The sequence below is a fragment of the Cynocephalus volans genome, chromosome 6 (assembly GCF_027409185.1).
Source record: "Cynocephalus volans isolate mCynVol1 chromosome 6, mCynVol1.pri, whole genome shotgun sequence".
Lineage (NCBI taxonomy): Eukaryota > Metazoa > Chordata > Mammalia > Dermoptera > Cynocephalidae > Cynocephalus > Cynocephalus volans.
This window is the reverse complement of record NC_084465.1, coordinates 2,875,500-2,901,351: the sequence shown is the minus strand read 5'-3', so window position 1 is coordinate 2,901,351 and position 25,852 is coordinate 2,875,500.

The window sequence follows — 25,852 nt, the reverse complement described above, 5'->3', positions numbered from 1 at the left end:
GGAGCCCTGCGCCTGCTGTCCCATTGTGGAGCACTGCGTCCTGGACAGTGCGGACAGGAGCCCTGCGCCTGCTGTCCCATTGTGGAGCACTGCGTCCTGGACAGTGCGGACAGGAGCCCTGCGCCTGCTGTCCCATTGTGGAGTACTGCATCCTGGACAGTGCGGACAGGAGCCCTGTGCCTGCTGTCCCCCTGTGGAGCACTGTGTCTTGGACAGTGCGGGCAGGAGCCCTGTGCCTGCTGTCCCATTGTGGAGTACTGCATCCTGGACAGTGTGGACAGGAGCCCTGTGCCTGATGTCCCATTGTGGAGCACTGTGTCCTGGACAGTGTGGACAGGACCGACAGGAGCCCTGCACCTGCTCTCCAGCGAGAAGCACTGGGCATTCTGCTTGCCCTTGGCCACTCCTCTGGCAGCTTCCTGTTTCTGAACATTTTTAAAAGTTTCATTCCTTCCAGTTAAAACTTTTCTGGTTAAAATTGCAATCTTCAGGGAGGTTATATTATCAAAAACTGTTAACAGTATTGCATATTTAAGGGAAAGGATTTGGAAGCAATTAGAATTTAAAGTTCATAGAAGGGAAAGTGGCACCAGGCGAAGAACTGCAGGAAATGAAAAGACAGTATCAAAATCACGTCCAGGAAAGCTGTCAGAAGGCTGAGGTCTCACGGCAACGTATGGATTTACATTTTGCACCAAGCGGTAGAAACTGCTCTTCTGTTCTATGGGTGACTTACCTTTCCCTCCTCTCTACCAGTCATGGAGAGAACCCTGGCTTTAGGTTGGTCTCTGTGGTGCTGCCGCCACCAGCACCAGCCATGAGGGATTTATGACAAAGCCTACTCATTTTAACCACTTGGTTGAAAACCTGCTAGGGTTGCTTCAGTGTGGAATTCTGTCGGGCTGATTTGTGTGGAAATCCTGTTCGCCTGGCTGAAGGCGATGGCACCTTTCAGGGGCTTGGACCCCCCATGTCCCTAATTCTCAGTTGCACAGCCCAGCACTTGGCATTTTGAGGCAGGGCTGTGAGACCAGCAGGTCAGTCCTCAGATTCAACAGCTGAGAACCCTCCAAGATTGATACAGTACCATTTCACGTAGGTTTTTAAATTGAGGAAGCTTTTTCATCAATTTTTTTTCTTTAATTCACAAATTCCATAGGTGAAGAACTGGGTCTCCCAACTAGTCTGTGGAAACAGCTGGAACAGACTCGATGTCTGAATCACTGGCAATTGTAAGGTTTTCTCTTTACCTAGTAAAGTCAATTAAACAGTCCCAAGGCTAGACTCATCTAAACAAGACAAATGAAAACCCTAAAGAGGCACAAGCAGCATTGTTCCAGTGACTTTAGTCTGTTCTTTCTCACAGAGTGTCGTGTTTTCACAGTCACATTGTACCCATGTGGTTTTCACACCCACTCTTTGAAGAGTTCCACAGTCACAACTTTGAAACCCCCCAATTCAGACTTATTCCAAAGGTCACAAAGAACGAAGTTACTTCGGAAAGCTCATGGAGGGATATGTAATATCTTTTAATCTGTTTTTCCACCAACTGTATGATGTACCTCGTAGCCAGCCTTTTCTCTCAAGAGCCAACTGAACAAGTTCCATGGGCAAAGCGAGATCGCCTTTGGGGGCAAAGTCTCTCCTCTCTGACTTTATATTTCTCGTTGCTTCCATGTCTCTGGCTCCTGAGTCTGGCTTCACAGGAAGAATCACCTAGGAGGCTTTTGAAAAGTACTTAGACCTTCTACCCTGCATGCCTGTAGATACTGATTTATTTGATCTGGTTAAGGCCCAGGCCTCAGTATTTTAAAAAAGTTTTCCAGATGCTTCTAATGTGCAAACAAGGATAAAAACCACTGAACTAGAGATAGTTAATGTCATCATATGCTGCAGTTGATTCTGTGTACATCCTTAGTTGCAGATGAGATAACCCAGAATTTATCACATACAAATCAAAGAAGGCTCCACACACATAGCGCAGTGCAATTGCTGCCATTTATTGAGCATCTAAGGTGAGCCGCAGGGTGCTGAATGGTTTGCGTATAACCTTATTTAAACCCGCGAAGCCTGCAGGTTTTCATTGTTCTATTCGCTTCACAGGTGAGGGAAGTAGGGCTTAGCGGGTTCAAGTAACTTCCTCTGATTACACTTGTGCTCAGCAGAGCCAGGTGTCTGCATGGAACAACAGGCTGATTTCCAGTCGCTGTCCTGCCTCGGGCCTGCCCTGGCTTCCAGTGTGATTACAAGGACACGCCTAGAGGTCAGGTCAACTCAGAAGGGGAGGCCAGGGCTAAAGGTGCCTCTCAAGGGCACTCAGAATCACCAGCAAGGTTTTCTGGAGCTGCTGCATGTGCTCATATCCCCCGCTTGCTACTTGACAGTGAACCCCACTAAAAGTTGCAGACACGGCTGGGGGAGGGGAAAAGGGAGTTGTTGTTTAATGGGTGTAGAGTTTCAGATTCACGAGATGAAAAAGTAAGGGAGATCTGCTGCACAACAACGTGAATATGCTTGACGCTACTGAACTGTGCACTTAAAAATGGTTAAGATGATAAATTTTATATGTGTTTTTTTACCACAATAAAAAAGTCTATAAAACATTGTTGACCTGGGCCATTACAGCTTTTGAGGGTGTGTCTTGGCATTGGGAGCACTGGGGTGGATGAAGGGTCGGACGCGTGGTCCCTAAAAACCCTGCACAATAAATCAAAATACAATTGACCTTTCAGTCTGGGATAAACAAATTCTCAAAGCATTTGCAGTAGATTTCATTTTATTATTCAGATAAGCTTAACAAGAAATTTCAGTGTTTACTGTGCCTGCCTGATATGCATGGAAATCATGAGAAAATCAAAGAGTTGTCACCCCGACCCCCGGCCAACGCTGACCCAGCCCCTCCCACATGGAGAGCTGACTCTCAGCCACAGGGGCTTGTCCTATGTCCCATCTTTTGCTGTTGCTTCCTGTGCACACATCCCCTCCTCCGTTGATATTTTAAGTTCCCTGAAAGGTGTTTCTGGTTGACCTCTGTTGTTTGTTGTCCGTGACAGCACATGCCTGTGGAGCAATGGATGTACCGATGGATCTGAGGACCACGTGTGCATAACAGCCGACTTGGGTTTGTGGGCAACAGAAGGGACTCAGGTTTCCAGTGGTAAAGCATCTCATTTCTGCGTCATGTTGCCTCTCTCTCTCTCTGTCTCTGTCTGTCTCTCTCTGCTTGAAGCAGTGATTGTTGTTGGATGAGTGGACCTATTTCAACTTGTATAACATGGTGCATTTGTTTTTCCCAAATGAAAAGATGTGTTGTCTCATCCCCCACTGGAATGAGTCCTGGGGACAGATGTCCTCTCACTAGTATCGATCACCTATTAGAAAGCAATTGTCTTCCTGCCTCACAGAGTAGCGCCCAGCTGGATAGACCGGTCTGGGCAATATTTATTTTATTGTGAGGCAAATGATATCTCAGGTAATTAAATTTTTATAGATTAAAGACATTTTTGTCATTTTTAATGTCTTACTACTAGTACTTCATAAAAAGCATTTGAGATTATGTTGACATACGTTTTACAACGAGAGAAGCTTCAGTGGTATTTAATGGATAACTTATTACTGAGAAGGAATTCTTCAGGCCGCTCTGCCGTTTAACACGTGGTCCTGTCTGTGAACGTCTCTGCTGCGTACACGGTGGTGTGGGGACGATGAGGAAGAGACAGAGATTAAGAAGAAATCCTTTGATGATTGATCAGGAATCCTTAAAAGCCACTTTGAGGATGAGAAAGATGTCATTTGCAAGTAACAGAGAAACAGAACATGTCCTCAACAGTATTTCTGAACACACAACTGCAGGGAAAACATGCTGACATTTGCCTCCACAGAGGCTTGGAAAACTTATTTCTGCACTCTGGTAAGATGCCCTAAGTGCAATCAGATCAGACCTGCAATAGAAATGTTATTACTACACTGATAAGATGCCTCAAATTTTAGAAAGGAAAATGACACCCAAAGTTTAGTTCAATTTACCTTCAAATGCCTTGAAAACAACTGTGTGCTCTTTCCAATTTCTGGTGGCATGGCTCTGGAGAAGCAAGTCTGCGTGCCGGGGAGCTGTCTCTGTGGCCTTCCTCAGCCTCAGGTGTGTCTCCACCTCTTCCTGATTAGGCACTTTGGCTCTAAGTCAACAGGTTGAGGCAAATCCCCATAAAGGGTAATGAATCACATGCTTCAGTGAATCTGGCAAGTTTTCTGGCCAACCTTTCTAACAGGAAGAAACACAGATCTCCTGTAATTGCTCTCTACCCCAATCCTCCCATAAATGTGATTCTGAAATCCTCTCTATTTCAGATTGCCAGATAAACAGACGGCATCCAGTTAAGTCTGAATTTCCCATCAACAATGAATGCTCTTTTAGCATAAGCATGTCCCGTGCCATATCTGGGACATTCTTATCCTAAAAAGGTATTTGTTGTTGACATGAACTTCAAATTTAACTGGATATCCTGTTTTTATTTGTGAAACCAGACAACTCCGTGTTTATTTCCAGTAGACTTCCCCCAGATTCGTGGTGAACAGCTGCCTCTGTCCATCGCTGACAGCCACGAGCACCTGGAGCGCACTCTGTGCTGGGAGCTGGAGAGCATGACACGCAGCGGGAAGATGCCACCTCCTGCTTTGTGGAGCTGGGGTCGGAGAAGTTTCGGTGCACACTCGCCGACAGCTGGGGATTTTACACCATGCAGGCTCTTTCTTTCACCTGATTCTTATTCTGATCTAAAGAAGTTGGTATTTTTTATCACCGTCCAGGATAAACAAGGAATAGGTGATAGAGCCAAACTCTGAAGCCGTGTGTGGTCAGCGCCCTGCTCTTCCTCTCCTGCTCTGCCCCCAGAGAAGCTCGCCCTGAAACAGAGGAGAAAAGACACCGACAAAACCAAGAGCACCTGAAGACGTAGCATTTGCCGGAGTCAGTTCCTGCTCTGTGCGTCGTGTGGCGGGGACCACGTTCATCCATGTGACGTGTGCTATGCTCCAGGCACTGCAAGCCAACCCTCTTCCCGGCTCTTTCCCCAGGGTCCCGCTGTGAGGTCCACACAGAGGTGTAGAATCCTCACGAAGAGCGACTTTGAAGTGGGCTAACAGGATGCAATGCTGGGGAAAACAAGGCAGCGAGAGATTGCATCTGATGACCCTGCTGGGAAGGAGCCCAGCAGAGGCAGCTGAGGAATAGTAATCCAGACTGTGCAGGGATTTCTGGAATTCTGATCCTGAATGGCTAGACCCCATGCATGTCCGAGCACAACATCGGGATGTTGTCTGTGGGGCTGGGTTCCGATGGGTCATTCAATGAAGGGAAAGAGAGACACCAAGGGACTTGCACCCACAGACACCCAGGAGGATGAGCAGAAGCCAAGCTCAGAGTGTCCCAACAAAGGAACCGCTTTCTAGAAATCGATTAGACAGTCAAGAGATGCGGGACAGTGTCTTCACAGCAAGGCTCTGTGAGGAAATCAAATGCATATAAGAGTGTAGAATTGGGTCGGAGAGAGTGCAAGGCTGTAGGGAGAGAAGGCAGAGAGATCAATGAAAAACAAGGGTCAGGGACAGCTTCCTGGAGGAGGAGGAGGAACTGTTGGGACATTGGGTTTCAACACCACCAAAGGGAAATACTTTTGAAATAAATAGGGAAAAAACAAATCTTCAAGGGACAAGAGGGTTCCCCTAATATATAAACTACTCTCCTAGAGAAAGGTGTCAATAAAAGTTTAACATTCACTCAGTTTAAGAGTTTTGGTATCCATCCATCCATCCATCCATCCATCCACCATCCATCCATCTATCCATCCTCCATCCATCCATCCATCATCCATCCATCCATCCACCATCCATCCATCCATCCACCATCCATCCATCCATCCATCCATCATCCATCCATCCATCCATCCATCCACCATCCATCCATCCATCCATCATCCATCCATCCACCATCCATCCATCCATCCATCCATCCATCATCCATCCATCCATCCACCATCCATCCATCCATCCATCCACCCATCCACCATCCATCCATCCATCCATCCACCATCCATCCATCCATCCATCATCCATCCATCCATCCATCTTCCATCCATCCATCCATCATCCATCCATCCATCCATCCACCATCCATCCATCCATCCATCCATCATCCATCCATCCATCCATCCACCATCCATCTATCCATCCATCCATCCATCCAATAAACATAATTAAAGTGCTCACTGCTGCCAAGTCCTGGGGAAGCTGGAAACAGTCATGGTCCTGCCTTTGTGAATTTAATGGTCTAGAGCAGGAGGTGGCAAACTTTTTCTGTAAAGGGCCAGGTAGTAAATATTTTAGGCTCCATGGGCCATATGATCTCTGTTGCAACTACTCAACTGTGCCAGGTAGAACCAAAGCAGGCAGAGCAATCCATGAATGAACAAGCATTTCTGTTTTTCACAAAACTATTCATGGCCATGAAATTTCGATTCCTTATGATTTTCAGGGGTTCTAAAATATTACCCTCTTCTGATTTGTCTCAATCATTTAAAAATATAGAACCATGCTTAGTACATAGATTATAAAAGAATCCTGGTGGCAGGATTGACACTAGCAACTTTAATATCTCCAAGAAGACTATAAGCTCCTCAAGGGTAGGGTCTGTGTTTAATCTTGTATACTCCATAAAACACCCTGGACAATGGAGGTACAAACACAGTGGAGGAATGTACACAGTGTAGCTGTAAACACAGAGCAGGTGTGAACACAGAGCAGATGTGAACACAGTGCACGTGTGGGCCCAGTGTGGGGTTGGGCCCAGTGCAGGTGTGGGCCCCGTGCAGGTGTGGATACAGTGGAGCTGTAAACACAGAGCAGATGTGGGCACAGTGCAGATGTGGACACAACGGAGCTGTAAACACAGAGCAGATGTGAACACAGAACAGACGTGGGCATAGTACAGGTGTGGGCACAGTGCAGGTGTTAACACAGTACAGGTGTGGGCACAGTACCGGTGTGAACATGGTGCAGGTGTGGGCACAGTGCAGGTGTAAACACAGTACAGGTGTGGGCACAGTACAGATGTGAGCCCAGTGCAGGTGTGGGCACAGTGCAGGTGTAAACACAGTACAGGTGTGGGCACAGTGCAGGTGTGAGCACAGTGCGCGTGTGGGCACAGTACAGGTGTGAACACGGTGCAGATATGGGCACAGTGCAGGTATAAACACAGTGCAGGTGTGGGCACAGTAAAGGTGTGGAGCTATGGGACTGGATTTCAGAGCTGACCGAGCCAGGCCCTTCACTGGAGACGGGGCCGTGCTATTTGCACCCTGTGGAAACAGGTGAGGGGTTGTTTCCACACCCCTTTCCTCTGTGTCTCCATGACCTGCCCCTGCCAGGGACAGCCATGTGGAAGCTGCTTCAATGCAGATGTGGAGCGGAGAGACACGTGAAACTGCTGTTGCACTTGGCTTTGGCAGAGGCACGTTGGGGAGAGCGTGTGAGTGACGGACACTGAATCTTGGGGTCTAAGCTGCTCTGTGGAGCGAGGCCGGCAGCCATGGTGGATGAGGCTGCAGATGAGTGACATCTGGGCAGAGAGCCAGGCGGGAGGCTCGACGCAGAGAGGTTTGCAGATTGCCTTTTGTGGATGTCTCTGATTGATTTGAAGAGCGGGGGAAATCAACTGATTTCTTGAGAGCAGAAACTATAATGGATGCTTTAATTTGGGCTCACTGCACAGCAATTTGCTCTTGAGCTCCAGGCTGTCCTGGCCACCCTGGGGTGTGCACACTTGTCTCCACCTCCTCTCTCCTCCTGCTGTGGCCCTGGGACCCCGTGTGCTCCTGTTGTCCCCGGCTGCCCTTCTGCCGCCCCTCTGGGCTCCTCATTCCCAGCAGTGCCACATCCGCCTTCCTGCCTGTGCCTCAGGCTCTTGCCTCTGCCAGGGCTGGTCTGATGAATCCAATTCTGTCACTTACTGGCTGATCAGGGCCTAATCAGCTCCCCACTCCCAGGGGACATTTTCATTTTGTCAGAGGATTTGCAGGTCTCAGCCCAGAGGTAGGCATACTGCAGCTGTGGCCCTGCCCATCCACGGGGGGCACAGCCTACCCCAGCTCCAGAGGCAGAACCATGCCTGCGTCCTGGTGCCAGCTGATCACGAGACCCTTCAAAGACACAGAGGCAGTGCCAGGGAGAAGTGGGGGATGCCCTGGGGACGAGCAAGGGGAACATGTCTCCCCTTAGATGGATGCATCAGGACTACATGGTCGTGGTTACTGTCACCACTGTGACACATCCTGCTGCCCTATGAGCCCACCTGGTGTCAGGTGTGGGAGCTGAGTGCAGCTTGCAAACAGCAGCTTGCCCTGAAGGTCCGCCGACGTGGAGAGAACTCTACAGAATGCTGCACAGCACCTGGGCTACTCTGCAACGTGGAACAGCAACGTGAGCAAAACTTCAGGGGAAACATGGGGAGACCGACAGACGACCTCGGTCAAGTAGCAGGTGGCGCCGTGGGAGGGGGCGGCCTCTGAGAGCCGGTCAGAGCAATGCTCAGGGTGAGGCCTGGCGCAGGACCTCTAGCAAGAGCACCTGCCTTCCCAGGTGTGCGGCCACCCACAGCCACGGGCCGGAGCAGACAGCGGCTCCCTCTGTCTCAGGGCGAGGTCGGGATGAGAAACACATTCACACTGGTCAGCACCCAGAACCCACACCTCTCTGCACCACCTGAGAAACCACCACATACAAGCTAGTGTCCCAAAGCTGCTGGATGTGGAGATGAGGGACCCGCGGGGGCTGGGGAGGCAGAGTTCAGGGACTGCAGGAAACAGCGTGGTGGAGGGGGCGAAGCGGGGTGAGGACAGGCGGGGCAGGCGAGGGGCTGGGAGTTCTCACACCAGGGCAGGAGCCTCGAACCCGGGCACCTGACTCTTGCCCACCTGGCAGAGGTTAGGACCCTAGGGCTCCAGATCAAGTAATCAGTGTGGGCTCCTGGGCCAAACCACGTTATTTCCTATCTGTCTGTGGTATCTGAAGACAGGATCAGAGGCAGAGCCGGCATAATCCACAAGTATATTTTCTTGAGTCACTTTCTGCTTTAGGAGGCTGGGTTATCTATCATGAGGGAAGACTTGGGATTTTCATTAGAAGAAAAATATGTATTTTGCAAAATCTGCAGCAATGGTAGGTGTCACGTGTCAAACTATCTCTAGATGAGTCTGTACTGCTGCATTGCTGACCAGCTGTAGCCACAGCATTTCCCTTTCCAGATGTGCATCTGGAACGGGAACAGAGGTTACTGAGAGCCGGCCTTGCCTGGCAGGTGGGGTCCCAGGTGGGCAGCCCTGATGACACGGGCCTGATCTTCATGCCCATCTGGAAGTCAGTGTCCCACAGAGGTCTCTGTCTTAAAATCGTGCACCAGGAGATGGAGGGTGGCTGAGGAGGTGTGGGGAGGACATCAGGAGTCAGAGCAGTTCTGCCCAGTGCCAGGTCCTGCAGCCTTGCGTGCCCACCTGTGGGGGGCCTTCTGCTCTCGACTGTCTGGCTCTGGAGTGAATGAGAATTAGTTTATGGGCTCTCCCATTCATCCAACATGTATTTATTGAGAATTTGCTATGCTTAAACCACCATTATATCATTAATGGTTTCTGCCTTTGAAGGCTCTGATGGGCTGGGAGCTGGGGGTCCAGGTGCCAGGACTGGCAGATACGGTGGCCCTAATGTTGTCTTCTTACCCTCTGAGAATGAACATGAGCTCCCCTGCCCCCCATGATTTTATCCCTTGGATTGGAGACCAAGGCTGGCTGAAGCACATTCCTGTCCTGGTTTTCACTGTTTCGTAATTTGTCTATTTTCTAGACATCTTAAGGAAGGAGCTCTGAACATTCGAATGTATAATATGTAGCTATAATTCAGTATTGTTGCACTGTTAGACATTCACCTGCCCATCTCTAGGAACTGTGGTTCTACAGGAGGTCCCGTCCCATGTGACACATGTCATCAGACTCTACAAGACAGAGAGTAACTCCCACTGTGGCCATCAGAGAACTGTCTCTTGAGCCAGATTTTTGCCCCTGACCCTGGGCGTGTGACCTCAATGTCAGGGGCGAGGACTCTACCTCAGCCTGGTATTGCAGACATGCCCCTTGCTACACCGTGCATCCTGAGCATGCAGGAACGCCGTCTCTGGGATGGCTGTGTGTCCAGTCGCTCTTCTGATCACTGAGCCTGGCTCCCGTTTAATCACCAGGTAAGAATGGATTCCCATGATTCGGGCTGTTTTGATCATTTAAAAATAACCCCCAAAACAGCACAGCATTTGGCTTTGAAGTACGTCTTCAATATTATCAGGCTACTACTGATTACCTGTAGCAACCACTCATTCAAACAGAAAAACCAATTGGAAAAAGAAGGGCTCTCAGTGCTGTTGGAGAGCCAGCTGAGGGCCCACTGGGCCGTCCTCTCTGCCCTGGCCCGGAGTGCTCAGGAGAGACAGGGTGCCCAGGGAGAGCTCAGACACAGACTGCGGGCAAGGCCTTGCTGTGTGCCGTCTGACAGGAGCGCTCCCGGGGTAACGGCTCTCCTCAGGGCTGTGGATTGTCCGCCAGCTTGGGGTGGGCGACATGCTGAAGACTTCCTAGAGAGGCAGAGCAGCAGCCTGTGCATGTGTGTGCACATGCTTGTGCATACATGTGTGCACGTGCATGCGTGTGCGTGTACGTGCATGTGTGTGCACGTGCATGTGTGGCTCCCAAAATACCAGACCCACCAGCTACTGGTTTGCCTTTCTTCATGGCCTTGGGCATTCTTTGGGGGCAAAGAACGTCCCTTTAAGGTGCAGCCTGTCCCTAGCATTAAGCTATTTGCTAAGGTCCTGGGTGCCCATCTACACATCTGCTGGGCTGAGGTGACAGAAGAGACAGGCAGGGGTGGCTCTAAGCTGAGGAGGGGGAGGTTGCCTGCAGGGAGGGCAGACAGTCCCAATGGAGGAGTGTGGCCTGCAGTGAGAGGATGTGTTGGCCACAAGGTGAACTTAAAGTTCAGTGTTGCCCCAGTCTGTGGGATTTCTGTGTTTTCTAAGTGAAGAAAGGCTGAATCACTCTATAAAGACCGTGCTCTTTTCCTAAGGAGGAGCCCACACCTCTGGGACGTAGCTCACGTGTTCCTGGAGGGAGACCCACTGCATGGTTTGAGGAGCAGAAGGGATCCTAGGCGCGTTCCAGTCCCAGCCTTGGCTCTTGGCCATTCTGCAAACTCCACCGGCAGCCCCAGGCCTGACTGAGTCTGCAATGGAGCCGCCCTGAGGACGAGAGCAGCCATGCCTCTGAGTGGACAGACAGAGGGAGAGGCTGCCTGGGGCGCTCCCCAGACACATGTCTCCTCACGAGGATCCCTCCTGCCGGTCTCCTTCATCTCCTGGACTTGTAAGCACTTCAGGGTCTAACTGGGCATGTCCAGTAAGGACTCTGAAAGTGCTACTGCATTCAACAAAGTAGCACCTATGGAAATGATGGGCACTGAGGACCAACTTTTGACCCTTGCTTCAAAAAAGTAATATTTTCCACACTTGCGCTCATCCCATGTCTGCGTCTCTGCTCCCTTCCAAGTCCAGCCCTTTCTCTGAGTCCCAGCCTGGAATGCACCATCTCCATGAGGCTTCTCCTGCTCACAGCCTGAGACATACACGGGACACCCAACCCTGCACTTGCTGTGCCAGGTTGTCTCGTGTCTGAGCTTCGTCTCCCCCTGGACCCCCTGGTTGATGCAGTCATCATGTCTTTAGTCTTTCCTGCTCACTCGTGCATTGAGCGCCATGAGCACACGGAGGGTGTAAAATACTGGAGGAAAGATTTGATGAACACAGTCAGCTGCGTCTTTGATCTCGAATGAGACAGACCTCTCTGGGGAGAAGCAGAGGACCTGGAGAAGAAACGGCCATTGTTTGCAAAAAACCACCCAAGGAAACCCATTGACAGATGCCAGGAAATTATACTCAGCACTGTCCTGGGCACTGCGGGGAAATATAGGGAAAGTGGAGAGTGCAGTGTCTGCTGTGGAACTCATATTTTTGGGGAGACAGAGGCTCATGAAAGAAGCAAGAACAAGTATAGAACCATCCCTTCCAGAATGTAATTGCCAGGTTGTACGTAGGAGTGCAGGAAAAGCATGTCCCTGTGCTTCTCTGTCTCTGGACAGCTCTTATCCATAAAGCAAATTGGATGTCCCTTTCTGCTTCCCTGTTCAGCAGGCTTTCGTCCCTACACACCCCTGGTTTAATGCCACGGCCACCTCGCTGTCTCTCCTCCCCACCCACCTCTCCATGCTGCCTGGGGTACACAGTTTATTTTGACCCTCAAAGTGAATCATTTTTCAACATTCCCTCATCTATGCAAGAAATTATTTTCAGAAATAATCACAAATAATCAGCAGTGATGTTTATTTTCTTGCTTTAGAACCAAAAGAGCAACATTTTTAAAAAGAAGAATGTATTTCAGTTTTAAAGATATTATTCAAGTTTAGTGATGTATTTCATATATGAATGAAAATTTGTACTTGCCAAAGAAAAATATTATACTTTCACAGGCTTGCTGTTTTACTGCTTTAAATTTTAAATACAAATTAAAGACTCCAAGTGGTCACATAGAAACAAAGAAACTCACATTCCGCGTCTTCATCTTTCTGATCGGCATGCTTATGATTGTTTATTGTGAATCCACTATTGAAACGCAGGGGTTGGAGACAGGAGCTCCACCCAACGTGAACTCGGAGATTCTGAACCATTGCAAACCTGCACGTTGGGTCTGGGGTCAGCTTTGTGACAGGAGGTTCCCCAGATCATCTTCCACGTAAATGAAATGCTTGATAGAGAATAACTAATAGAGACGTACTCATTTGAAGCTTACATATATATTATTAAAAGTGAACAGTAACCACAGCAATGGTTTAGAGGAAAAGAAATCTTCTCACTGAGGGTCTTTAAATCACCACACTTGTTTAGAATTGCAGGTGCCTAGGGATGACAAAAAGCAGACCCAATTTAGGTTCTCGAATTCTCCACTAACAAGGCACTTGTGGCCTCCACTGGATGGGCCAGTCCCATAGCCAGCCCACGCCCACTCACCTGGCTGCGGTGCTCAAGGTCATCTCTGAGTACTTAGGAAGCCACACAGCGCTGTCACCTGCTGCATCAAGTCCGGATTTCATAGCCCAAAGTCAAGCACTTCCAGCCTGGCGTCAGCTGTCCTGGTGCGTCCCTGCTGCCCATCACCCCACACGTTCGCCACCGCCCCTCCCCCCACCTGCTTCACCTGGCTTATCCGTTCTTTACCTGAAGAGCTCTCTCATCTCTGCACCTCCCCAAACCCAACTTCCACCTTGTCTGCAGGGACCGTCCCTCTGAGTCCTTCCTCTGTGGAGTTCTGCTGTCTTGCTTTTATGACAATAGCTTTGATAAGTGATCATATATCTTCTAGAACATCTACATTACAGGTGCGCATATACTTTTCTCCTTAATTAGAGGACAGGAACCATAAACAGTTATTTTAGATGGTTCATATAACCTCGTACCATTCTAGATATAAAATAGATGCTTGCGGGAACTTAATACAAATATTTTGAGCCAAAGACTTTTAAAGAAAATACAGCATTTGGGGAAAATATTGCCTGTTTATTTGATTTTTGCCTCTCGTTAGTCCATTACAAATCACCTCACCTCATGGTACCTCAGTTTTCCCCTTCACAAAATGAACATAATAGTATTTATCTCCACCTTAATTAACATTTGCAAGGTACTTTGATATCCAGAGATAACAGGAGCTGTAGCAGCAAAATGTCATCAATATTTGCGACTCTATCATTAGAGTCGCTGCCATTGTTAATAGAGATTATTGTCGTTACTGTCATTGACATGACAATCGCCATCGTCATTAGAGGATTGTTGCCGGGTCTTCTCACTTGATCCTGGATACTTCTGACTCAGGCCTAAAAGGAATGAAACTCCGTTCCCCTTTCCTGTTACTCATTGCAGATTTGCAAAGACGCCGTGTGCGAGGGGAAGGCATGCATCTTCCCGCACGGGCAGACAGACAGGGCTTCTGAAGTGCTGCTCTGACCGTTTCCCCCCAAGCTGGAAACCTTCAGTGATGCCCACAGCATGTCTGAGAGAAGCCCCCAGAGTGAAGGGTGCTGCACTTCGGATCAGTACAGGCGGGGCCCAGGTCCCGCGGTTCCACCGCTCCCTGTCAAGCTGCCTCATCGGGCAACTTGCCTCTAGAACTCAGCCTGCTTGTCTGTAAAATTGGGATGACAATGCCCACCTCGTAAGGTGGTGTGGGGGTCAGCAGTAACACGTGAAAGCCATGCATGACATTATAACATAATAGAGAGCGACACACGAGCACAGGCCTTGGGACACTCTGGTCAGCGCACACGCTAGCTTTCGGGTGGGTGAGTCTGAGTCCTGCCTCGGCCCCTTTTGCACGAATGCATGTAAAAGTCCTTAAACTGTCTGTGTCCCACCTGCAACAAAGGAATAATAAGGGTACCTGCCCCGTAGAGAGAGTTAATGCACAAAAAATGCTGCTAACAGTGCTGACACATGTAAGTGCTCACAACTGTCGTTACTGCCACTACTGTCATTATTATTGTCACTCTGTTGATCACACAAGATTTGGAATAGGGTGTGACATATAGTCAGTAGTCCACAAACAGTAACTATCATTCACAAAAGATAAACAAAACTATAGTTTCGTAATGCAGTTTGAAGTCCCGCAGTGTGATGCCTCCAGCTTCACTCTTTCCGCTCAAGATTGCTTTAGCTACTTGGGTTTTGTTTTGTTTTGTTTTGATTCCATATGAATTTTAGGATCTTTAAAATTATTTTTGAGAAAAATAACATTGAAATGTTGAGGAATTGCATTGAATCTGTAGATAGCTTTGAGTAGTATGTACATGTTAACAATATTAATTCTTCCAATCCATGAATGTGGGTTATCTTTCCACAAAAGACACAAACAGTCTTCAATTTCTTTTATCAAAGTTTTGTAATTTTCAGTGTACAAATATGTTAATTCCTTTATTAAATTTACTTCTAAGTGTTTTCTTTTTTGTTAGCTATTGTGCATGGGAATGTTTTCTTGATCTCTTTTCCAGACAGATTGTTGTAGTGTATAGAAGTGCTACTGACCTTCTGTTGTTTTTTATTTTTGTCTTTTGGCGGCTGGCTGGTACAGGGATTTGAGCCCTTGACCTTGGTGTGATAACACTGCATTCTAACTACTGAACTAACTGGCTAGCCCAGCTACTGATTTTTGTCTTGATTTTTAGCAGGGTTTTTGGGAGTTTTCTCTATATAAGATCACGTTGTCTCCAAACAGTGACATCTTAACTTCTTCCTTTCCAATTTGGATGCCTTTTATTCCTTTCCCTTGTCCAATGGCTCTAGCCAGGACTTCTATTACTGTATCAAATAGAAGTGGTGAGAGTGGGCATTCTTATTTTGTTCCTGATCTTAGAGGAAAAGCTTTCAACTTTTCACCACCGAGTACGATGTTAGCTGTGGGCTTATCGTATACGGCCCTTGTTGTACTGAGGTACTACATTCCTTCTATAAAAACAGACACATCAACCAATGGAACAGAATAGAGAGCCCCAAAACAAACCCATAAATTCATGGTCAACTGATTTTCAACAAAGGTGCCAAGAATACACAACGGGAAAAGGACAGTCTCTTCAATAAAGAGTGCTGAGAAAACTGAATATTCACATGCAGAAGAATAAAATGTACCTTTACCTCAGACCATGCACAAAAATTAACCCAAAATGGAATAAAGACTTAAACTTAACCCCTGAACCTCTAAAACTACCTGAAGAAAACAAAGGGGAAAAACTACGTAACATCGGTCTGGACAGTGATTTTTTGGGTCTGACCCCAAAGCTCAGGCAATGAAACCAAAAATAGAAAATGGGACTGCATCAAACTAAAAAGCTTATGCACAGCCAAAAAAAAGAAAAGAAAAGAAAAAAAAAAGAAAGAAAGAAAGAAAAAAATTAACAGAGTGAAGAGGCAACCTATGAAATGGGAGAAAATATTTGCAAGCCATACATTTGATCAGGGGTTAATATCCAAAATATGTAAGGAATTCAACTCAATAACAAGAAAACAAATAAATGCGCAAAAGGCCTGAATAGATATTTCTCAAAAGAAGACACACAAATAGCCAACGGATACATGAAAAATGCTCAGTATAACTAATCGTTAGGGAAATGCAAATTAAAACCACAATGAGATATGACCTCACACCTATTAGAATCACTGTTAACAAAAAGGTAGAAGGTAAGTGTTGGTGGGGATGTGGAGAACAGGGAGCCTTTGCACACTGTTGGAGGGAATGTGAATTAGCACAGCCGTTACGGAAAACAATACAGAGGATCCTCAGAAAAGTAAAAATAGAACTGCCACATGATCCAACAATCCCACTGCAGGGTATATATATCCAAAGGATTTTAAATCTGTATTTTGGAGAGATATCTGCACCCCCATGTCCATTGCAGCACTACTCGTAATAGCCTAGTTATGAAATCAAGTCAAGTGTCCATCAACCAACGAATGGATAAAGAAAATGTAGTTGATAACACAATGGAATACTAGTCCTATTCGGTCTTCAAAAACAGGGAGAACCTGTCATTTGCAACAACGTGGATGAACCTGGAGGACATTATGTTAAGTGAAGTAAGCCGGGCACAGAAAGAGAAATACCGCACGTTCTCACTCATGCGAAAGCTAAAAAATAAATAAATAAATAAACAAAAAATAAAAAACCAAGAAGCAGAAAGCAGAATGGAGGTTACCAGAGGCTGGGGGGTGTGGAGCCAGCAGGCAGATGTTGGCCAAAGGATACAAGAAAGTTCCAGTTAGACAGGAGGAATAAACGACAACTATCTGAGGTGACGGATACATTAATTAGCTTGATTGAATCTTTCCCCATTGTACACATGTATCGGAGCTTTGCTTTTTACCCGATACATATATAAAATTATAATTTGTCAATATCTGATAAAAACAAATAAATGAAATCATACCCCCAAAAGTTAAACGTCCCCAATCCTTCACTTGGGCTTTCATAATCTGGCCCCAACTGCAGTGGCTTGCTGGTTAAAAACCCTGGCTTGCAGCCTGCCTCTCGCCCAGGCCCCCTTGAGCACATGATCCAGCTGTGCTCGAGCCGACACAATTCTGGGGTGAGTAACCCTCGAGCGCTGAAGACCCTTGCCTCAGGACCCTGATCTGGCCCTGGTTGCTTTCTTACACAAACACTTATTTCAGCCACAGCGTAACCCCAACACTGTCCCAACAGATTGTACACATGCCAGTCCCGGGCATCTGCTGGTGGCCCGAAGCCCTCTCTCTGTCCCAAGGGGTCTCAGCAGGTTTCTCTCCAGGCCCATTAAATCCATCCCTTGGGTCTGGCTTTTCTGCTCCCCATGGTCTTCCTCTAAATCCCTATCCCCAGTGTGCCTGTCATTTGCTGGCCCTAGGTTGCCCACCCTCTCCTCCTGCCCTCCAGGCACGGGTGCTCCTGATTCAGGATCACTGTCACCTGAGCAGAGAGGCTGCCTGTGGCCCACAGCACTGAACACACACGCCAGACGGTGAGTCCTCACGTACTTCTGCCTGGAATCAGTTCCATCCCTGGGGTCCACCTGGAAAATGCTAATTCTTTCTTTTAGACCCACGTAGTAGTCGGTTTCTATTGCTTATAACAAAATACCTGGAACTGGGTAATTTAGAAAGAAAACAAAATTTATTGCTCATAGTTTCTGAGGCTGGGAAGTCCAAAGTCCATCTGGTGGTGGCAACAGTGACTCAGGGGTCTCACATTGCAAGATGGTAGAAGCAGAGAGAGAGAAAGACAGACTCTCCTCTTTTAAAGCCCTCAGAACCACACCCCTGACCACCATTTTTAATCCATTCACTACAATCCAATCACTCTTCAAGGCCCCACCTTTCGATTACCATCATAGGATTTCCCACCCTCTATGGTTACAGTGGGGATTAAGCCTCAATGAGGTTGGGGAAGGGGGAATCCAATCTACGTCAACCCACTTCAGATGATGTTTCCTTCCAGAGCCTTCTCTTATCCCAGCAGCAGAAATAAACCCACCTGTGCCCTGGAGCCATTCTTCCCCACACTGGACACGTTAGTTACAGGGAAACTGACGGTTATGCATGCAGATGAGAACCTGAGGCCAGACAGCAATGCACTCTGTGAAGGGACTTTTGTGGTAGGGTCTCAGCAACTCTGCTCCATGAGTAAAATGGGGGGTGTTGGGTTTATAAAATCTTTCTTAGTAGATTCTTGTAATTAAAAGAAAACTTTATCAGCTTATGATTCTTTGCCTGACTGTACTTGCTCACAGGCCGAGGACAGGCAAACCCCACAGCCACTGGTAACCGTCTGCTGCAGAAGCGGGGTCCCAGCCAGGGCTGGAGGGGCCTTGGGGAGATCCCCCAGGCCACTGTCCTACGTCTCAGGTGAGGAGAGTAGGGACCAAAGACAGGAAAGATTTCTTCCAGGTCACGCTAGAAGCTAGTTCAGGGCTTCTGAAAAGAGTTTTGCTTGTAAGAGTAGTGACACAGTTCTGCAGTCCTTGAACCTCTTCAGGGCCTTTCATCAGTTCACGTGCAATACCACTGTTAGCTGCCACATATCCTCTGGGCCAAGGGAGATGGGGAAGAGGCAGCAATCTGGCAAACGGCAGAGGTGAAAGTGAGCTTGCACCAGGACCCGAGCTCAGGGTCGTGCTTTTCCTGCCAAGAGCTCCTTCTGGACAGGATGGTCCCGGTGCCACACTGGCCCACTTCAGAAGCCCACCTTTCAGTCTTCTCCACGTGGGCCCCAGACCCTCGGCGTGGCAGGCAGCATGTTTTCACTAAAGGCGAGGCCTTTGGACCTCTTCAGACCTAGGTTTGGTCCAATTCTGCATGTTCCCAGCTGTGGGATTTTGACACATTGCTTACCTTTGCTAAGCCTTATTTCCCCATCTGTAAAATGAAGCTAACGATAACTATTTCACGTGAATGTTGTGAGGATTACATAAAGTAAGACACTTAGGATAGTATCTGGCACATAGGAAGAAGTCAACAATAAACTCAATAGAGCAGTTTAGTAATAACCACCACCACCAAAACAACACAAGTAACACGTGGTCTTCCCTTTGCCCACCAGGGAGCCCGCCCCGCTCCTCCCCAGTGCACTGAGAACTCTGCTCTGGAGCTTTCTGAATGAGTTCTGCACTGGTGACGCTGACCTGGCTACGTCCCTGGGGGAAGAGCTAACTTGCTCAATTAATTAATCTAAGACAAGGGACTAATGGCTAATAACGGTACCACCTGTCTCCAAAGCCATGGAGACCTTGTAATTCTAACAGCAGCCTTCCTAACAACTAGCAGGAATGTGTGATGCAGAATTTGAGGAACCTGGCTGTTCTGGGGACATGTGTCTTATTTGTCCATGGCAGTCTTGGGGGAGCGCATTTGTAGGGTCACATCCAGGAATCAGCTAGCCCAGTGGCCAGTGTTTTTAACAAAAAAAGAAAGAAAGAAACTGAGAAGGTCCACATGACTTTGAACTTTCTCTTGTTGTAGATGTTTCACTGCTGCCCATGTGGGCATCTCACAGGGCAGATTTCATCTGCAGGGACGGGTGGTAGTGAGCTGTCACCCGGTCTGCTGCTCCTGGACAGGGAATGTCCTGATGGCAGCTGGATCCCCACGTTCTCTCCTCTCCAGCCCCATGGTGAAAGTGTTTCCATCGGTGGAACATCTAGTCATCAGCGTCCTCAGTTTCCACAGAGTCTGGAGGTGGAGGGTGGCAGCCACCTGCAGGGGCAGTCTGTGGGCGGCACAGCCTGGCCCGGGAAGCCCTGTGTAAGCCTCAGAGACCCAGTAGCTGCGGAATGTTGCTTCTGTCTCTTCCTCTGGCAAAACGCCTCCTGCGACATGGAGAAGCACAGCCCCCAGTGCTTCAGGACCCTTGGCCTGCCGGGCTCCTGTTCCTGGTAACAGCGGAACAGGCATGAGACTCGGCCACAGCAGGCACAGGGTGCGGGGCAAGGCCAGGCCTGGAGGGGCCAGAAGAGGCACAGAGCAAAGTCGGACATGCCCCCAGCCCCTCCTTACACAGGGCCTCTGCCTGCCCTCAGGTCCCCCGCCACCTGAACAGGAGCCAGGGTCTTTAAGGATTCAGCCTGGCTGGGTGGGCGAGCGGCGGGAAGAGGGCTCGTTCCTGCCAGAGCCACCTCATGGACAGCCCTCTGTCTTGCCATGACACTGCACCAGGCATCTGCAGGCTGGCTGTGTCCTGACCCTGCTGTGAGGAGGGACAGCAGTGGGGACAGAAATGAAACTCGGGCAACTTGGCGGCCGAAACCCAGTGCCAAGTCCCTTTGAGATCTCTGCCCACCTGGGCCCGCTTGGCCACAGGACCTGTCCTCATGGGGCTGGGGGCAGTGGGTGGGGGAGATTACATACGTCTTCCCCAGATGCATATGCAGTCCCCAGTGACAAATATCCCAGAGCTCAGTGGCTTAGAGCCTAGGCGGTGGAATGAGATGGGCTTGGTCAAATCCCACCTTCCTCTCAGAGCATGTCCTTAGCTGGGGGGGTCACTTAACCCAGCTGAACCTCGGTTTCTTTATCTGTGAAATGGGGGGAATACAAGTGTGTAGCTCGTTAGCCATGTGAGGACTAGATGGTGTGAGAAAGTGAGCACAGTGCCCAGGAGGTGCATGGCCCACCTCAGGGACAGCTGCTGCGTGCTGCTGCTGCGGGCACGATGGCACGCGTCCTCTGCAGTACTTGGCGCTCACATGCAAACCCCCAGTGTGAAATGCCTCACATTTCCTGGCCATTTCCTCAACCATCATCATTCTTAAAATTAGAAAGAAATGTCTTTCCTGGGAAGATGTCTATGCTAAGTGGCTCCCGGTATCCGCCCTCTTCTAGGAATCCTGCAGGACTTCTTGCTTTCAGTCATGGCGTGGCCGCTTGTGTTTTGCCTTCTGTCGATATCTGTTCACTCATCTGTATTCTAGGCGGTGCTGTCCAATGGACATACAAAAGGAGCTACAGACGGAGGCCGGTGTAACGTGTGTATTTTCTGGTAGGCACATTTTCAAAGTAAAAAGAAACAGGTGCAGTTAATTGTAATACTGTACTTTTAACCGAACAATCTACAAGATTACACTTCAACATATAATCAACATAAAAATTCCCAACAATACAGTTTTCCTCCTTTTCCTTTTACTACAACTTCAAAATCCATCCCGGCACATCCCGGTTTGCACCGGCCACACTTTGCATGCTCCAGGGTCCCGTGAGGCTGGGCTGTGGTGGCCGTGGAGCACAGTGGAGCCCTAGACCGCAGAGCTCTGGGGAGGATGCAGACGGACTCTCACAGGATCACCTCACATAACAGGACCTGGAAGTGCTTTTTAAAATGTGGCAGGTGACTCATTAAGTACTTTGTTACACATTTTCACGACCCGTGACAAATTGTGCTGCTTTTGTGCCACTTCAGATATTATACTTTCTGGCACTGATTTCTCAAGGATGCTATTAAAAATCAAGTATGCATCAAATCCCCGTGTTTACTCCGTCTGCTTCAGAGAGTCCTGCATCTGGGCTCCAAGCGACTTGGACTATTTCCCTCCTTGTTGCCTGGCCCCATGCTACCTGCCACGGTGTCTTGAGCTTTTAAAACACCAGAGCTGCCCTTCAATTAGCAAATGTAAACCTGTGCAGGGGAGCACAAGGAATATTAGAGAGGAGGTGAGGTTACGTCTTCTCCCCAGGACCCTGTATAAACAAGTGGATGCCTGCTAATCTCATTGACGTACACGTTACTTCCAAGGGGCAAAGATTCTCACTGCTCTACTTTAAACTTTAGAATATTTTTAAACAGTTTAAGGAGCATAGCAGAGTTGTGTAGAAGCAAAATGTAAAAACGCGTTTTGCAGAAAAAAACGGTGTGCAAATTAACCTCAGCATGTTTCAGTTCCATGTTAGTTTATTTTGAGTGTAAAGAAAGACACAACAAACTGGATTTTCAAGACTCCTGAGGGGATTTCAAAGGCAAAAATCCTGAATTGCTCCATAGAGTAGATGTCTGGTTGACTTGTAAATTATTGGTTATAACAGGCATCAGAACACTTCTATGAACTCATGTCAAAAAAATAGTATCACATCAAGGAAGACTCTGATATGGGGAACATTAAGTGACCCACAGTTATGAAACCTTTGGTACTGCTCTGTGATAAGTAAATTTACGCCTCTTAGTCATAAATATTGTCAACCCACTCCTTCAATGAGCGTCATGTACACTGAAGCTCTTTGAAAGTGTTTTTAATAATACACAGATTCTCCTTCAGAGACACTGGATATCGCCGCGTTTGATTGCTGTCTGAAGGCTCAGGGCATTTTATAATGAAAGAGTTAAGATTTCAGAAATCCCCCAAACTATAAATAGAGCATCCCGCCTTCTGCCTTGCCTCAACATACCCCCGGGAGCAGCTCCCCCGTGAAGCTCATGGTGATGAAGACAGATGGGAATATTTTAAGATGCGAGTTACGGTGTTTGCCTGGAAGAGAGAAACCCTGAACCTGGCAGGCCCAAGTAAGGACTCCAGAAAGGAGTTCTCCGCCACAGAGGGGTGGCTTTGAAGCATATTGGCTGGAATATCCTCCCACGTCCTCTTGCCCACCTCGTGCCAGCTCACCGCACGTGTCTGCTGAGCTCACACCTGTCCAGGGGGAGGCGCCCTGGGCACTAGAAGGACAAATTCCCTTCCGTGGTTGATATTTGAACGGGTTCTTGTCGTTCCCTAAGGTTCATCAGTTACCTGCAATGTGTTACCTCTGGGTGAACAAATCAGGGAGCGTTACGACACTTGCAAAGGTGAGAGAGCACGGCCTTGATTGTGGCGACGTGTTTCTCTCCTTGCTCTTCCTGCAGGCCTGGCCACCTCCTGACACCCTGTCCCCACGGCGAGTGTCCCGTCTGTGCTGAAGAGGAGCAGGAGTGGGCCTCTCACCCATCCAGCAGTAACACATCCAGACTTGCTAAAGAGACACCTTGTTTGAGAGGATTCTTGCAAAGGACAAAAGGACTGTTGCAATGGAGGGCACGAGGCCATGAGGTCCACAAGTGTCTCCAGAGCTGGCAGAAAGAGGTGCTTTTGTTTGTGTGCTTTATAGCAGGGAGTGAACAAGCCTGGACAGAACCCAGCATGAAGTGCAAGGGGTGATGGGTGGCCTTGATGGGACAGTGGATCACAGAAGCTTGACCCTGAGGCCAGGCTGTGCTGGGGATGGGGGGCCCTGGAGGGGAGGAGGCAAGCTGAACCAAGGTCTAGTTAAGGAGCATTTGTTCTGACTAATCAGTGGGGACAAGAAGGCCGGCTAATCATTTACAAGGGAGAGAATGGGAATCTGGAGGGTCTGTGCCTGGCCTTGTCCTAGGAAGACAAGGGGGCGTCGTGAGTCTCATTGACGTCGCATGGGGAGGGGGAGTCCTTGCAGTGAGCTGTTTCCCAGAACAGAAAGGGTGGGGTGGGAGGTTCTTACCTGTTACAGTTTTCCAGGATCACAAGGCTCTGGTAAAAGTCAACACCACCACCCCACGACACCGACACCCACAAAGGCAGGTCAAATGCACCCCGATTCCAGGGTGCAGGGCTCAGGGACACGTGCTGCATGTCTGCTCCCTTCACATTGGTGGCTTTGGGTTTCTTCCTTTGTTTTAAAAAGAGTGGATGAACGGATAAAGAATCGTGATCTCTATATCCATACCTACATATGTATAGTGGAATATTATTTGGCCTTAAAAAAGGAGACCCTGCCGTCTGAAACAACGTGGATGAACCTGGAGGACATGATGCTGAGTGACATAAGCCAAACACAGGAAGACAAATACTGCATGATTCCACTTGAATGAGGAATCTAAAAACAGAAAAAAGTCGGATACATAGAAACAGAGAGGTGATGACCAGGGCCGGGGAAGGAGAGGAACTTGGAGATTTAGGTCAAAGGGTCCAAACCTGCAGTCAGGCGGGATGGGTGGGCCTGGAGGGCTAATGTTCAGCAGGACTGTCATTAGCAGTGTCGTATTGCACACTGAAGATCTGGGTTTGGGTGCTCTTGCCACACACACAGACGCACACACGCACGCACACACACACATGCACACACACACACACATGCACACACATGCACACACACATGCACACATACAAGCACACACACACAGACACGCACGCACACACATGCACACATACAAGCACACACACACATGCACACACACATGCACACATACAAGCACACACACACATGCACACATGCACACACACATGCACACATACAAGCACACATACACACGCACATACTCACACATACACACATACACACACAGGGTAGCTTTGGAAAGGGAGGAATGTGTTAATTTACCATTAGTAATCTCACCATGTATATGTTTATCAAAACATTATGCTGTGCACCTTAGATATATATAATAAAAATAAATTTTAAAAAATTAAGTGCTACTGAAAACTAAACAAAAACAGGGGTGGGGGTGAGCATCCTGTTACTGGGGCCTAGTGCCACGTGCTGAAACTTGGGGAGGGGTTTCAGGTCCACACAGATGTCTCTGCCCCAACGGCTCGGAGCCCCAGAAGACACGGTTGGCACCAAACAAGGTCACACAGCTTTCCTCCCCCAAACAGACCTGGGTAGGAGTGTCTGGGAGAGCTACCGGGCCACAAGGGCAGGAGTTGGGGTGGGCCAGGCCCAGGCCCGGCGGCCCACGTGGAGAGGCAGGAAGTCAGCCCCAGTTTCCTCCATGCGTGGACTAGGGCCGGGTGCTTTGTAATGTGCGTTCAAGGGCACGTTGTTGGAACTGGGGATCACCCAACCCCCGTTTCGGTATTGCCTGTGGCACAGGCTGCCGAAGAGCTTCCCACAGGATGCAAACAGCAGGAGCTTAGAGTCACTTAAGAAGGGACATGGGAGAGAGGAACATATTTGAGAGCTTAAAAACACAGCGTGACATCCTGGTGTGACATTCGTTTGACTGCAACAGATGACTTTTAGCCCAGCTACTCATGAGAACAATTCTGCAGCCTGATCGTCACCGGTGATTGTGACAGTGACACATCTGGAGAGGTTAGGAAAGAGGCCCCTGCTCCATGGGGATGGGCCCTGCACTGGCATCCTCCGCCGAGGCCTGAGGATGCTCCAACACCGCTGGTGGTGGGTGCACTGTCATGAGGGCAACTGTCCCAGCCATCATCTGCCACGTGGCCACTTCAGCCAGCACCTCTGAAGGTACCGCTTAAGGCCCATAGGTGATTCCCAGTTTTGAGTCCTGAGGTAGAATTTCTTTGTCATGTTTCAGGGGAAAGGGAGAGAGTGGGAGGTGGACAGTGGAAAGTCATCAGCGTCATCACTGCTGAATCACTGCTGCTCGTCTTCCATGTCATCCACTCCAAACCCACCTCCCCCAGCCGCCCCGTGCTCCCCTGCGGAGGCTGCCCAGATCCACACGGTCCCCCTCCTGCTGACTCATGGGCCGGGCCCTCCTGTGTGTTCCTGGACCAACACGATCCTGGCTCTAAGCACCAGCGTCCTCCAGAGTCAGGTCTGCCTTGAGCATGGGTCCTGGCTTCATTCCATGCCGGGCCTGACATCCCTTCACAGAACCACATCTGGAGGTGGATCCACTGCCCTGGACCCCCAGTTTGCCTTCTCTCTTCGTTTTGCACAGCAGTG